The 12025-nt window shown below is 41.6% G+C and overlaps 1 pseudogene; it reads left to right on the forward strand.

Moving 5' to 3' along the window:
- The first annotated feature begins 7417 nt into the window (after positions 1 to 7417).
- LOC116462915 (heterogeneous nuclear ribonucleoprotein K-like) lies at positions 7418 to 9190 on the forward strand (annotated as a pseudogene).
- The last annotated feature ends 2835 nt before the right edge of the window (positions 9191 to 12025 follow it).

Consider the following 12025-nt stretch of genomic DNA (forward strand, 5'->3'; position numbering starts at 1 on the left):
GGATTAATACCCTTATAAAAGAGGCCTGAGGAAGCTTTTTTGCCTCTTTCGCCCTTCCGCCATGTGAGAACACATAGAAGGTGCCATCCATGAGGAATGGGCCCCCATTAGACACCAAATCTGCTGGTGCCTTGATCTTGAACTTCCCAGCCTCAGAACTGTGAGCAATAAATTCCTATTGCTTATAAATTACCCAGTCGAAAGTACTTTGTTACAGCAGCCTGAACTAACACAAGACCTTTAGGAGAAAAAGCTCGGTGAATTCCAAACATAATGATGAAGAGAAATCTCAGTATAGCTGAGAAGAAATCAGAAATAAGGTTCCAGGGCCAGGCATGGTGGCTCATGCCTGTAATCCCAGCACTTTGGGAGACCGAGGTGCATGGGTTACTTGAGGCCAGGAGTTAGAGACCAGCCTGGCCAACATGGCCAAACCCCGTCTTTACTAAAAATACAAAAAAAAAATAGCTGGGCATGGTGGCACGCGCCTGTAATCCCAGCTATTCGGGAGGCTGAGGCAAGAGAATTGCTTGAACCCAGGAAGCAGAGGTTGCAGTGAGCTGAGATTGCACCGTTGCACTCCAGCCTAGGTAACAGAGCAAGACTCTGTCTCAAAAAATTGAAAAATTAAAAATAAAAAAAATAAGGTTCCAGAAAAAAATGTCTTTCAAAAAGAAGCTAAGACTGATAAATTATCTGAGAGTTTCAACAATGTTGAGAGATCTTTTAAAACTCTGGTAAAGACTTTAGGGACATATTAGTCACAGATATCAATGCCAAGAAAAAAAAAGGGCAATTATTAACTACAGGGGAAATACAACACTTCACAAAAAAGAAGGAATTGTAACTGTAGTACATTATTTGGCTCTGCTATAAATAATGTTGATATAATCACAGTGAAAGCAATATTAATATTGATGTGACTAACACTACAATATAACTTTATCAAAATAATGCAATGAGTGAAATTGGGAGATGTTAAAAGTAATAGAATACTTTCTAAATCTAGGAAAACAATACATAAAATGTGATATAAAAAAATTTGTAGCATAAGCATGTTATATAGAATTAAGAAAAGGCTGGGCACGGTGGTTCATGCCTGTAATCCTAGCACTTTGGGAGGCTGAGGGAGGCAGATTGCTTGAACCCAAGAGTCTGAGACCAGCCTGGGCAACATGGTGAAATCTGGCCTCTACAAAAAATACAAATATTAATTGGAAGTGGTGCCACTGTGGCCCAGCTATCCAGAGAGGCTGAGGCAAGAGGATCGCTTGAGCCCTGGAGGCCAAGGCTACAGTGAGCCAAAATCATGTCATTGCACTCCAGCCAGAGTGACAGGGCAAGACCGTGTATCCAAAAAAATAAATAAATAAATAAGGAGAAAGACAGCTGAAGAAACAAATTTTAAAACTGTAGATGGTGAACTTGGGGTGGGGCAAGATGGCAGAATAGAGGCTCTACCAAGCATCCCCCAATGTAAGGACACCTTTTTTTTTTATTTAGATGGAGTTTCACTCTTGTTGCCCAAGCTAGAGTGCAATGGTGTGATCTCAGCTCATCACAACCTCCAACTCCCAGGTTCAAGTGATTCTCCTGCCTCAGCCTCCCGAGTAGCTGGGATTACAGGCATGCACCACCACGCCTGGCTAATTTTTGCATTTTTAGTAGAGACAGGGTTTCTCCATGTTGGTCAGGCTGGTCTCAAACTCCCGACCTCAGGTGATCCACCCACCTCGGGCTCCTAAAGTGCTGGGATTATAGGTACAAGCCATCGCGCCCGGCCAGGACACCAATTTAATAATTATCTACACACACACAAAAAAGCAACTTCATAAGAACCAAAAATCAGGTGAGCACTCGCAGTATCTGGTTTTAACTTCATATTTCTGAAAAAGGCACTGAAGAGGTAGGAAAACAGTCTTGAATCGCCAATGCCACCCTTCCCCCATCCCCCGGCAGCTGCAACACAGTATGGAGAGTGTTTTGGTGCAGTGGAGAGAGGAAGATCACAGCATCTGTAAGGCATTGAGCTCAGTGCTGCCCTATTGTAACAGAAAGCAAAATCAGACCAAACTCAGGTGATGCCCGACCACCAAAGGAGCATTTAAACCAGCCCTAGCCAGAGGGGAATTGCCAATCACAGTGTCTGAATTTGAGTTCCTGCAAGCCTCGCCACTATGGGCTAACATGCTCTGGGGCCCTCAATAAACTTGAAAGGCAGCCTAGGCCACAAGGTCTGCAACTCCTGGTTGAGTACTAGTGCCGAACTGGGCCCAGAGACAGGGGACTGAGGGGGCATGCAACCTACTGAGACACCAGCCAGGGTGACTAAGGGAGTGCTGGCATTTCCCTTCCCCTAAATCCAAGCTGCACAACTCACAACTCCAAAAGAGACCACTTCCCGCCACTTGAGGAGAGGAGAGGGAAGAGTCGGGAAGACTTCATCTTGCATCTTGGATACTAGCTCAGCCACAGCAGGATAGGGCACCAGTCACAATCATGAGCCCCCCTTTTCAGGCCCTAACTCCCAGATGACATTTCCAGACACATCCTGTGCCAGAAGGGAACCTGTTGCCTTGAAGGGAAAGACCCAGTACTGGCAACATTCATCACCTGCTAACTGAAGAACTCTTGAGCTCAGAATAACCAGCAGTGATACCCGAGTACTATACCAAGGGCCTTAGGTGAGACTCTGAGACTTGCTAACTTCAGGTGAGACTCAGCACATTCCCTACTGTGGTGGCTACGAAGCGATGCCCCTTCCACTTGAGAAAAGCAAAGGGAACTTTGTTTTTCACCTTAGGTACCAGCTCAGTCACAGGAGGTAGAGCACCAAGCTGGCTCTTGGGGTCCCTGATTCCAAGACTTGGATCTTGAATGGCATAATTTCTGGACCTGCCCTGGGCCAGAGGGGAGCCCACTGCCCTGAAGAGTGAATCCCAGACCAGGCAGCATTCACCACGAGCTGACTGAAGAACGCTTGGGCCTTAAGGGAACATAGATGGTAGTCTGGCAGTACTCCCCATGGGCCTGTGTTGGCAGTAGCCATGAGGTGAGGCTCCTCTACCTTTGGAAAGGGAAGAGTGGGAAGGACTGTGTCTTGTGGTTTGAGTGCCAGCTCAGCCACGGTAGAATAGAATACCAGATAGACATTCTAAGGTTTTTGGCTCTAGTCCCTGGCTCCCAGACAGCACCTCTGGACACGCCCGGAGCCTGGGGGAACTCACCACCCTGAAGGGAAGGACACAGGCCTGGCTGGCTTTGCTGCCTGCTGATTGTAGAGCCACAGGGCCTTGACCAAATATAGACTGTAGCCGGGGAGTTGTTATAGCAGGCATTGGGTGAGACCTAGTGCTACACTGGCTTCAAATTTGACCCAGCACAGTCATAGTTGTGGTGGCCACGGGTGTGCTGTGTCACACCACCTCCACCTCCAGGCGGTTTAGGACAGAAAGAGAGAGACTCCATTCATTTGGGTGAAGAGAATGCAACCTACTGGGACACCAGCCAGGGTGACTAAGGGGGTGCTGGCATTTCCCCTCCCCTAAATCCAAGCTACACAACTCACAACTCCAAAAGAGATCACTTTTGGAGAACAAGAGTCTCTGCCTGGTAATTCAGAGAATTCTTTCAGATCTTTTGCAAGACCATGAAGGCAGCACCTCTAGGAGTCTACGAGAACCACAGTGTTACTGGACTTTGGGTGCACCCTAAAGCAAATACAGCTTAGATCACAATACCCAAGTTTGTTTGAATATCTGGAAAGCCTTCCCAAAGACAGGTACCAACAAGCCCAGACTAAGAAGACTGCAATAAATACCTAACTCTTCAATGCTCAGACACCAAAGGACATCTATAAGCATCCACACCATCCATGAAAACATAATCTCACCAAATGAACTAAATAAGGCAGCAGAGACCAATCCTGAAGGAACAGAGATATGTGACCTTTCAGACAGAGAACTCAAAATAGCTGTGTTGAGGAAATTCAAAGAAATTCAACATAACACAGAGAAGGAGTTCAGAATTCAATTAGATAAATTTAACAAAGAGATTGAAGTAATTAAAAAGAATTAAGCAAAAATTCCAGAGCTGAAAAACGCAATTGGCACACTGAAGAATGCATCAGCATTTTTAAATAGCAGAATTGGTCAAGCAGAAGGAAGAATTAGTGAGCTTGAAGACAGGTTATTTGAAAATACACAGTCAGATGAGACAAAAATAAAAGAATAAAAATCAATAAAGCACACCTACAGGGTCTAGAAAATAGCCTCAAAAGGGCAAATCTAACAGTTATTGGCTTTAAGGCCAGGTGCAGTGCCTGTAATCCTAGCACTTTGGGAGGCTGAGGCAGCAGATCACTTGTGCTCAGGAGTTCAATTCCAGCCAGGACAACATGGCGAAACACTGCCTCTACAAAAAATTCAAAAAAAATTATATATATATATATATATCTCCAGCATGGCGGCACATGCCTGCAGTCCCAGCTACTTGGGGGGCTGAGGCAGGAGGGTCACCTGAGTCTAGGAGGTCAAGGCTGCAGTGAGCTGAGATCACACCACTGCACTCCAGCCTGGGTGACAAAGTGTGACACAGTTTCAAAAAAAAAAAAAAAAAAGAGATCAGAGCAGAATGAACGAAATAAAGAAAATGATATAAAATATCAATGAAACAAAGAGTTGGTTTTTTGAAAGTTAAAACTGGCAAATATCAGGCTCTGTTGAAGGGCCAGTGCTGCAACTGCACACTTGTGCAACTCTTAACCCAGCCACATTTCTTCCAGACAACAAAGAAAAGATAGAACATAACTGTCAATAAGTAATTGCTCAAACCTATGCCACCCAAGGGGACCTTTTAGAGGTTCCCTTGACTGATCCCGACCTCACCCGTGTAAAATTTAGCAACACTATAGACACAACCAACTCCCAATGCATCAGGTGGGTAACGCCTCCCACACGAATAGTCTGCCTACCCTCAGGAATATTTTTTGTCTGTGGTACCTCAGCCTATCATTGTTTGAATGGCTCTTCAGAATCTGTGTGTTTCCTCTCATTCTTAGTGCCCCCTATGACCATCTACAGTGAACAACATTTATACAATCATGTCGTACCTAAGCCCCACAACAAAAGAGCACCCATTCTTCCTTTTGTTATCGGAGCAGGAGTGCTAGGCGGACTAATTGGCGGTATCACAACCTCTACTCAGTTCTACTATAAACTATCTCAAGAACTAAATGGTGACATGGAACGGGTCACCAACTCCCTGGTCACCTTGCAAGATCAACTGAACTCTCTAGCAGCAGTAGTCCTTCAAAATCGAAGAGCTTTAGACTTGCTAACCACTGAAAGAGGGGGAACCTGTTTATTTTTAGGGGAAGAATGCTGTTATTATGTTAATCAATCTGGAATCATCACCGAGAAAGTTAAAGAAATTTGAGATCGAATACAACGTAGAGCAGAGGAGCTTCAAAACACTGGACCCTGGGGCCTCCTCAGCCAATGGATGCCCTAGATTCTCCCCTTCTTAGGACCTGTAGCAGCTATAATATTGCTACTCTGCTTTAGACCCTGTATCTTTAACCTCCTTGTTAAGTTTGTCTCTTCCAGAATCGAAGCTGTAAAACTACAAATCATTCTTCAAATGGAGCCCCAGATGCAGTCTATGACTAAGATCTACTGCGGACCCCTGGACTGGCCTCCTAGCCCATGCTCTGATGTTAAAGACATCGAAGGCACCCCTCCCAAGGAAATCTCAACTGCACAGCCCCTACTATGCCTCAATTTAGCAGGAAGCAATTAGAGCAGTCATCAGCCAACCTCCCCAATAGCACTTAGATTTTCCTGTTGAGAGGGGGTACTGAGAGATAGGACTAGCTGGATTTCCTAGGCTAAGAATCCCTAAGCCTAGCTGGGAAGGTGACCACATCCACCTTTAAACATGGGGCTTGCAATTTAGCTCACACCCAACCAATCAGAGAGCTCACTAAAATGCTAATTAGGCAAAAATAGGAGGTAAAGAAATAGCCAGTCATCTGTCTCCTGAGAGCACAGCGGGAGGGACAATGATCGAGATATAAACCCAGGCATTCGAGCCGGCAATGGCTACCCTCTTTGAGTCCCTTCCCTTTGTATGGGAGCTCTGTTTTCACTCTACTTCACTCTATTAAATCTTGCAACTGCAAAAAAAAAAAAAAACACTGACAAACCTTTAGCCAGGCTAATGAAGAAAAAAAGAGAGAAGATCCAAATAAAATCAGAAATAAAAAAGGAGACATACAACTGATACTGCAGAAACTTAAAGGATCAACTATGTCCCAATAAATCAGAAAATCTAGAAGAAATGGACAAATTCCTAAAACATACAACCCACCAAGATTGAACCAGAAAGAAATCCAAAACTTGAACAGATGAATAACAAGTAATGAGATTGAAGCTGTACTAAAAAGTCTCCCAGTAAAGAGAAGCCTTGGACCAGATGGCTTCACTGCTGAATTCTACCAAACATTTAAAGAAGAACTTACACCAATCCTACTCAAACTATTCTGAAAAATAGAGGAAGAGGGACTACCTTCAAACTCATTCTATGAGGCCAGTAATACCCTGATACCAAAACCAGACAAAGATACATCAAAAAAAAAAAACAAAACTACAGACCAATATCTCTGATGAATATTGGTGCAAATATTCTCAACAAAATCCTAGCAAACTGAATTCAACAATATATTAAAAAGATCATTCATTTTTACCAAATGGGATTTATCCCTGGGATGCAAAAATGGTTCAACATCCACAAATCAATCAACATGATACATCATATCATCAGAATGAAGGACAAAAACCATATAGTCATTTCAATTGATGCTTAAAAAGCATTTAATAAAGCTCAACTCTCTTCATAATAAAAACCCTCTAAAAACTGGGTATAGAAGGAGCATGCCTCATCATAATAAAAGCCATATATGACAGACCACCAGCCAGTATCATACTGAATGGGGAAAAACTGAAAGCCTTTCCTCTAAGCTCTGGAAGATAACAAAGATGCCCACTTTCACCACTGTTATTCGACATAATACTGAAAGTCCTAGCTAGAGAAATCAGAAAAGAGAAAGCAAGAAAAGCCATCCAAATTGGAAAGGAAGGAGTCAAATTATCTTTGTTTCCAAATGATGTGAGCTTATGTTTGGAAAAACCTAAATAATCCACCAAAAAACTATTAGAACTGATAAATTCAGTAAAGTTGCAGGATACAATATCAGCATATGAAAATCAGTAACATTTCTATATACCAATAGTGAACAATTTGAAAAAGAAATTAAAAAGTAATCAAAAAACTCTATAGGAAATAATCTAATAATCTGATTTAAAAGTAGAGGAAAAATTTAATTAGAAATTTCTCAAGAAAAGACACACAAGCGCGGCGGCAGAGGGATGGTGGCCTCAAGCGGCTACTGCAGCACTGGGGTGTCAGTTGTTGGTCCGACCAAGAACACTTCAGTTCTGCTCTGCAAGGATATATAATAACTGATTGGTGTGTCCATTTAATACAAGAATATGGAAACTGAACAGCCAGAAGAAAACTTCCCTAACACTGAAACCAGTGGTGAATTTGGTAAACATCCTGCAGAAGATATAGAAGAGGAACAAGCATTTAAAAGATCTAGAAATACTGATGAGATGGTTGAATTAGCCATTCTGCTGCAGAGCAAGAATGCTGGGGCAGTGACTGGAAAAGGAGGCAAGAATATTAAGGCTCTCCGTACAGACTACAACGCCAGCGTTTCAGTTCTAGACAGCAGTGGCCCCGAGCGCATATTGTGTATCAGTGCTGATATCAAAACAATTGGAGAAATTCTGAAGAAAATCATCCCTACCTTGGAAGAGGGCCTGCAGTTGCCATCACCCACTGCAACCAGCCAGCTCCCGCTCGAATCTGATGCTGTGGAATACTTAAATTACCAACACTATAAAGGAAGGGACTTTGACTGCGAGTTGAAGCTGTTGATTCATCAGAGTCTAGCAGGAGGAATTATTGGGGTCAAAGGTGCTAAACTCAAAGAACTGAGAAAACACACAAACAACCATCACGCTTTTCCAGGAATGTTGTCCTCATTTCACTGATAGAGTTGTTCTTATTGGAGGAAAACCCAATAGGGTTGTAGAGTGCATAAAGATCATCCTTGATCTTATTTCTGAGTCTCCCATCAAAGGACATGCACAGCCTTATGATCCCAATTTTTACAATGAAACCTATGATTATGATGGTTTTACAATGGTGTTTGCTGACCACCGTGGATGCCCAGTGAGATTTCTGATGCGGGGAAGAGGTGGTTTTGACAAAATGTCTCCTGGTCGGGGTGGGCGTCCCATGCCTCCATCTAGAAGAGATTATGTTTATATGAGCCCTCGTCGAGGACCACCTCCCCTTCCTCCCAGATGAGGTGGCCAGAGTGGTAGCAAAGCTCAGAATGCTCCTCTTCCTCCACCACCACCACCTAGAGGGGGAGACCTCATGACCTATAACAGAAAAGGGAGACCTGGAGACCGTTACAACGGCGTGGTTGATTTCAGTGCTGATGAAACTTGGGACTCTGCAATAGATACATGGAATGCATCAGAACGGCAGATGGCTTATGAACCACAGGGTGGCTCCAGATATGATTATTCCTATGCAGGGGGTCATGGCTCATATGGTGATCTTGGTGACATTCTTCACAGAAATAGAAAAAATAATCCTAAAATTTATATGGAACCACAAAAAAACCAAAATACCCAAAGCTATCTTAAGCAAGTATTATTACTACACAAGTAACTATTCCCAAAGATTTGGCTGGATATATTATTGGCAAAGATGGTCAGTGGATTAAACAAATCTGTCATGAGTAGGCAGCTTCGATCAAAATTGATGAGCCTTTAGAAGGATCCGAAGATTGGATCATTATCATTACAGGAACACAGGACCAGATACAGAATGTGCAGTATTTGCTGCAGAATAGTGTGAAGCAGTATTCTGGAAAATTTTTCTAAGACTAGTGAAGAACTGAAGGAGTCCTGCATCTTTTTTTTTTTTTCAATCTGCTGCTGTTTAAAAAGCTAACATTCCTCTGCTTCATAGGTGTTCCGCATTTAAGGTGTAGTGAAATCTTTGCTGTTCACCAGATGTAATGTTTTAGATCCTTACAAACAAGGTTGGAGAGGGGAAGGGCATGCAAAAAAAAAACTAACATTGAAATTTTGAAACAGCAGCAGAGTGAGCAGATTTTATTTTTTGTTATTGTTGGTGGTTTGAAGAAATTCCTCCCGTGTAATTATTATGAACACCTTGCTTCGTGGTCACTGTAACATTTGGGGGGTGGGACAGGGAGGAAAAGTAACAATAGTCCACGTGTCCCTGGCATCTGTTCAGAGCAGTGTGCAGAATGTAATGCTCTTTTGCAAGAAACATTTTATGATTTTTAAAATATTTAATTAACCCCAAAAAAGAAGACATACAAATGGCAAACAGGCATAAGAAAAGGTATGCAACATCACTGATCATCAGAGAAATGCAAATCAAAACTACAATGAGATATCATCTCACTCCAGTTAAAATGGCTTTTATCCAAAAGACAGGCAATAACAAATGCTGGTGAGGATGTGGAGAAAAGGGAACCTTCTTACACTGTTGTTGGGAATGTAAATTAGTAATTTCATTTACAATAGCCATAAATAAAATTAAATACCTAAGTATTAACCAAAGAAGGGAAAGATCTTTATAAGGAAAACTGTAAAACACTGATGAAAGAAATGGAAGAGGACATTTACAAAATAGAAAGATATTTCGTGTTTATGGACTAGAAAAATCAATACTGTTAAAATGTCTGTACTACCCAAAGCAATCTACAGATTCAATGCTATTCCTATCAAAATACCAACAACATTCTTCACAGAAATAGAAAAAATAATCCTAAAATTTATATGGAACCACAAAAAAACCAAAATACCCAAAGCTATCTTAAGCAAAAAGAAGAAAACTGAAGGAATCACATCACCTGACTTCAAATTATACCACCGAGCTATAGTAACCAGAACAGCATGGTACTAGTACAAAAACACATAGACCAATGGAACAGAACAGAGAACCCAGAAACAAATCCACGCACCTACAGTGAACTCATTTTCAACAAAGATGCCAAGAACATACATTGAGGAAAAAACAGTATCATTGATAATTGGTGCTGGAAAAACTGGATATCCATATGCAGATGAATGGAGGTATCTCTTGCCAAATACAAACATCAAATCAAAATGAATCAAAGACTTAAATCTAAGACCTCAAACTATGAAACTACTACAAGAAAACATTGGGGAAAATCTCCAGGACATTGGTCTGGGCAAAAAATTCTTGAGTAAGACCCCATAAGCAGAGGCAACCGAACTAAAAATGGACAAATGGGATGATATCAAGTTAAAAAGCTTCTGCACAGCAAAGAAAACAATCAACAAAGTGAAGAGACAACCCATAGAATGGGAGAAAATATTTGCAAACTACCCATCTGACAAGGGATTAAAAACCAGAATATATAAGGCACTCAAACAACTCTATAGGAAATAATCTAATAATCTGATTTTAAAATGGACAAAAGATTTAAATAGACATTTCTCAAAAGAAGACATACAAATAGCAAACAGGCATAAGGAAAGGTAGGCAACATCACTGATCATCAGAGAAACACAAATCAAATCTACAATGAGATATCCTCTCACTCCAGTTAAAATGGCTTTTATCCAAAAGACAGGCAATAACAAATGCTGGTGAGGATATGGAGAAAAGGAAACCTTCTTACACTGTTGGTGGGAATGTAAATTAGTACAACCACCATGAAAAGCAGTGTGGAGGTTCCTCAAAAAACTAAAAATAAGCTACCATATGATCCAGCAATCCCACTGTTGGATATACACCCCCAAAAAGGAAATCAGTCTATCAAAGAGATATCTGCACTCCCAAGTTTGTTTGAGCACTGTTTACAATAGCCAAGATTTGGAAGAGACCTAAGTGTCCATCAACAGATAAATGGATGATATGGTTTGGCTGTGTTCCCACCCAAATCTCACCTTGAATTGTAATAATCCCCATGTGTCAAGGGTGGGTCCAGGTGGAGATAAGCAAATTATGGGGGCTGTTTCTCTCATACTGTTCTTGTGGTAGTAAATAAGTCTCATGAGAACTGATGGTTCTATAAATGGGAGTTACCCTGCACAAGCTCTCTCTTGCCTGCTGCCATGTAAGATGTGTTTTGCTTCCCCTTCACTTTCTGCCATGACTTTGAGGCCTCCCCAGCCAAATGGAACTATGAGTTAATTAAACCTCTTTCTTTTATAACTTACCCAGTCCTGGGTATGTCTTTATTAGCAGTGTGAGAGCAAACTAATGCAATGAATACAGAAAATGTGGTACTTATACACAATGGAGTATTATTCAGCCACAAAAAATGAATGAGATCCTGTCATTTGCAACAACATGGATGGAACTGGAGGTCATTACGTTAAGTGGAATAAGTCAGGCACAGAAAGACAAACATTACATGTTCTCACTTATTTGGGGGAATCTAAAAATCACAACAATTGACCTCATGGAGCTAGAGAGCAGAAGAAGGGTTACCAGAGGGAAGGTGGGAAGGGGAGGGGAAGATGGGGATGGTTAATGGGTGCCAAAAAAATAGAAAGAATGAATAAGGCCTAGTGTTTGCTAGCACAACAGGGCAACTATAGCCAATAATAATTCAATCGTACATTTAAAAATAACTTAAAAAGTATACTTGGATTGTTTGTAATACAAAGAATAAAAACTTGAAGGGATGGATACCCCATTTTCCATGATGTGATTATTACTCATTGCATGCCTGTATCACAACATCTCATGTACCCCATACATACACCTACTATGCATCCACAAAAATTAAAATTAATTGTAGATGGCTACGTCTGGGAAATTATAGAGAATTGGGAAGTTGGCAAGTGTAAGGTGAGTAACCCCTTGTTCTAATCCT

This window comes from Hylobates moloch, unplaced genomic scaffold (assembly GCF_009828535.3).
Source record: "Hylobates moloch isolate HMO894 unplaced genomic scaffold, HMol_V3 SCAFFOLD_24, whole genome shotgun sequence".
NCBI lineage: Eukaryota > Metazoa > Chordata > Mammalia > Primates > Hylobatidae > Hylobates > Hylobates moloch.